Raw genomic sequence first — 5,082 nt, 5'->3', positions numbered from 1 at the left:
CATAAAACCTATGTTGTATTAGACTAACATACTTCAAAAGGCAATAAAACCGGTACTCTCATTCTAGGCAGCATCATCTTATAGAGCTTAAATCATTCAAAAGTGCTCTCTATTGATCACAATGCGGGAAATCATTTATTAATTGGATCCAGATAGTCAGAAACAACCCGGTCATCCAGTCTTGAATGAGTATTGATAGTATGTGTATTTTTTCTCCATTGTATTATTTGTAAGGTTGGGTGGCACTAGTTTCCTTATAATAACAGCTGATATTCACCTTTTTGCTATGTAAGAGATTTGAATCTCTTCCTTGGCCAAAATGCGAAACAAATATTTCCTTACTCACGATCTTCGTGTTCATATAATTTGGAATAGGGATTCGAACCAACCTAAATTCTAGGACCACTTACAACTTGGTTTTACTCTTTTAGGAATCTAGTGAGTAAGTTTAACTATGCTTGTATAAATACTAAATACTTGTTTTCTTTACTACACAAAAATTTAAAATATTAAGTTACGTAAACATGTAACTAAGACAAGATAAAATTTTAATAAAACAAAAGTGGAGAGTTAATTCTCCTCATGTGAAGATAACTTTTGTTATTTGATTTTAGTAAGTGCATCTAATCTTCCTATAACTCTTAAACAAGTCCTAATAAAAGAAAACTTGATCCCTAACATATATGACTCATCTCTAAGCTCATACATGCTAGCATGTAGAACCAAAGCAATGACTTATCTCTAAGTTCATCACTTTGATCCCTAACTAGACACTACACCAACTATCATTTTGAGATAGGATATAGGTCTAGTTGTTCTTCCTAAACAACCTACTAAACCAAATAACAAAGATTTTCCCTCACATGAGTATTATTAACTCCCCACAAGGGGAGGTTTAGCTCATGGTCCTTGGGCTAAAAGATGACTAATGTAGAATGTAAAAAAGAGGGAGAGAGAACAAAAAGAAGAAAATAACTTTAAAAACTCACTTGCATTTAGATTTTATTTCCACTAGAAGAAAACAAAGTTTCCTCCATTAAAACTATTACAAGCTTTTGTTTCAAAACCAAAAACTAAAAACTATCTAAAACTAAGGAACTAAAATAATACATGGTAAAGGAAAAGAAGTCAAGGGAGTAAATGGATTGTCCCCCCCTTGTTTTGTTTTCTTCTTCATTTGAGAGAAATCTCATTTCCTCCCACGTGAACCACCAAACTACATTTACTTCATTTTTATCCACCACATTAAAACAAAGTGACACCTTGCCTTTTTTTTCACTATTAACACCTAATATAATTAATTACATGCAAGGTGTCAACTTTGCACCAATAATTTGGCATTTTTGTCTTGACATGCTCCATGATTGATAACTCATCAAATCTTACGGGCCCGCATAGTGGGTCCACGTGCAGTCCAGTGGCAGTCCGATCTTTTGGCAATTTTACAACTTCCCGCCTATGCGTAGAGTTCATCGCCCTGATTGTCTGAGCAACTCACTTGTCGCATTCGGAGTTCTGGTTCAAGAGGTAAGAGCTTCGGAAGTTTGATGCTTCTGGGCGGATTTGGTGGGCTTTACATGGCTGATTTAGAAGAATTCATATATACATCGTTCCCCGTGCTTTAACATAGGTTTAACCAATATTTTCATGTTTACTGCGAATACCTGCAAAAGTACGAAAATATATTTATTTCATGATTATTAAACACATAATTAACCAAATTTATATGTCTCAATGAGGTTTCATATTACAGTTTTGGGTGCTTATCACACTACCCCCAAACAGTGCTTCGCTTGTTCTCAAGCAAAGAAGAGACATTAAAATAGATAAGTGGCCAAAAATGTGTAGTCCTAACTAATTCTCGTTTCGCAGAGCACGGTTGCATTGACCATATGCAACAAGGCCTTAAACCACTAGGAATTCCCTAGTGGACGAGTTATAGCCTCGTGAAAGTTTTCCAGAGAAGATACTCACAAACTTCATTTCTACTACAACGACTCAGTGACAAAAACTCATTTTCTAAATTAATCTCAGATATCCGTACATCTCCTTAGCAAGGAACGAGGATTGATTTCTTTGAAACTCAAGTTAATATGTATTCAATAATTAAAACATCTACATATGATAATGCATACAATGAACTTTGCATTGAAATATACTAGCAGGGCCGTTTCTAGATCCTTTGGAGAGTGTACCTAAATGGGTTCTCACAGGTATGTGTCGAAACATAATTCCACTCAAAATTTTACCACTCAGGTTTTGTTAACTCTAGTGTGCAGTGGGCACACGTTTCCTCACATCTCAATGACAGTCATAGGAGCCGATGTCGATCAATCACGTCTACTACTTATTATCACACCGCCCTACTCCTAATTAAGCTAGAGGTCTTTATTAGGTATTGTGGGGCTTAGGTGATAGTGTACAAGAAAATGGAAATGGATAATCAAAATTTAAGAGTATAAGAGAATAGGGTCTTTAAGATATTTATACTAGAGAATTCCTTGTTTTCTTTCCTTCTTCTAACTGACTTTTCCAAACTTGTTCTTCAGCCTCTGGATACTGATGATTTTTTTTTTATTGCTTAAGGACATGATTCTATTTTTCTTTCCTAAAGCAAGTAACTGACTTTTATCTGGGACAAGTCTTTCTCTTTATTTTTCCACATTTCATCCTATTTCTCATACTCGTCACTTAGGTAGGTTCTTTTATTTAGTTTAATAGATGGATAAGGAATTTTTGGTGAAAGTGAAAGGTTTGATGAAATGTTCAGTGGAGTGACTAGCAGTAAAATTTGTAACAGGTAAAAAATTTTAGCTATGTCGATCCAAAGAAGGCCTAAATTCTCGCCTAGGGTTCGGGTGGTGATCAAGTAAGTAGACGCGTGATTTTCTCTAATCGGAAAAACTACTCCTCTGTGTCATCACACACAAATCACTCATGTCAAGGCTTTTGGTTAGATTTTCACAAGATTTATAGTTTAAGTAACTAACCGTTGGTTCCAGAAACTTACTGCTATGTACAATCGATGATACTCAGTGCATGAATGTTCATGAAAAGATGTATAAACTATTGCATACGTATTATCTTAAGTTTCTTAAAACAAATCCTAATTTGGATACTAATGTGAGATTTCTAGACAATTTTCATCATTGAAAAGAAACCAGACTTTGTCATTAAGTACAATTATTAACAAGAAAATAAAAACTATATACAGGTTACAATATGCCTAATTTTTGCTACAGGTTTAAAAGTACCCCCAAACTGAATGATGCTTAGTCCTCGAAGTATCAATAAATAAAGAGAGAAATTACCTGAGAACCGTGAGCAAAATTAGGGCTAGATTGCTGGAACAGAAAGGTTAGAGAACATAATATATTATACAGAGGAACAATGAAATTAATAATAGCACACAAAACATAGCACACGAAATAATGAAAGACAATAGCACACGAAACATAATTTTTAGCTAGATATATGTACAATGACAAGCTCAAATTTACCATCCAGCAGGATGTGTAGGTCTGGCATCCTCAATAAGGAAATGCATTTCCTTAGCATCGCGCCAAAAGATAATAGTCAGCCAAATTTCTGCCCATTCTTTGTCTCCGGATTTCCTCAAATGTTTCTTCATATTTTCATCCGTCGGTTAACAACGAACATGCCTCAGGTACCGAGTGGGACGCTTCCATTGCCTAAACCTTAATAAACGAATGATTTTGTTTGCTAGGCACATAGAATCTACCTTGACCCAGTCATAAAAAGTAGCTGCAAACTGTGGGAAATGTGTCTTCATGATTCGCAAGCGTTCTGAGTAAAAGAATATACTGATCCTGAAAAGTGCGAGCTCGTTCCAGGTTGGAGATAACACAACCTAAGATGTTAAATAATGTATGACCTTGAGCCAGTGCACTGAATACTACACAGGTTGCCTCATTGGCAGTAGAAAAATGCCAATCTCCCATGATGTTCAGGAGTACAAACAACATCGCAGTCCCCATGTTCATGGTCATGCTTGCTAAGGGAATGGTGATGTCGCACCACTGTACATGGCCAGCTCCTTCTCGTTTAATCTCAAGACCATCAACGTAAGTTTTGTGAAACACTTGCCACTGAAAGGAACGGTAAGAATTATGATCAATGTAATGCCATGATGTGGCCGGTTCGTGATATGGAAGATCCAAAGTTAGGGCAAGCTGTTGTTCAGAAAAAATATAATGTGTGTCACCAACCAGGATTGTGAACCCGTCTAAGTAGAAGCCATGCGCATGATTGAATGCTGGTGTGTCCTCCATATTAGCATAAAAATATGCGGCCAAACTTGGAGAATAAGTTTGGTCAGGTTGAAAAACTAGGGAAGACCACCCAATGTTAGTGATGTAGTCACGGAAGAGATGACCATAAGTATTAAAATCCATCATAGACTGAAAGGATTGCTCAGGAATGAGTTTTGGAGGTGTCATGTTTGATGAAGATGCAATGTTTGATGAAGATGCCATGGTGGATGAAGTAAAGAAATGGGCAATGAGAAAGGTAACTGGATAGATAAATGAGTATGGAAGAAAATAAACCCTCCTGTAATGACATTGAAAATCACATGTTAAAATTAGTTAGTCACAACGTAAATAATTCTAGCAAGCATTTCTTACAAAAGAAGACACAAAGGTAAGAACAAAATTAATAATACGACGAAAAACGTAATAAGATATACGATTATTTATTTATTCACTTAGTATTATTATTCCATTTTTATTCAATAAGAAAATCATGGATTATTATGATGCTACTGGAGACGCATATCGTGCACCACAGTGTTTAGTTCTTCAATTTGTTGTCTAAGTTGCATCTGAATGTCCCCTTAGCTGGCAGAGAGTGTAGTTTGATTCTCCATTAGGATAGCGTGATTTTGCAATGACTGAGAATGATTTTCCAAGATTTCCTCTTGTTCAACATCATGCATTGCTTGACGTTCTTGGAATTCCTTAAGAGTTGTAATGATGATATTACGGCGAAATGATAGTTCCCCGCGATGCCGTGATGAAGAAATTGAATGCCTTCCATGGGATTAAAAATGCTTATCATGGC

Source organism: Coptis chinensis, chromosome 7, assembly GCF_015680905.1.
Source record: "Coptis chinensis isolate HL-2020 chromosome 7, ASM1568090v1, whole genome shotgun sequence".
Taxonomy (NCBI): domain Eukaryota; kingdom Viridiplantae; phylum Streptophyta; class Magnoliopsida; order Ranunculales; family Ranunculaceae; genus Coptis; species Coptis chinensis.
Note: the sequence above shows the minus strand (reverse complement) of the source record.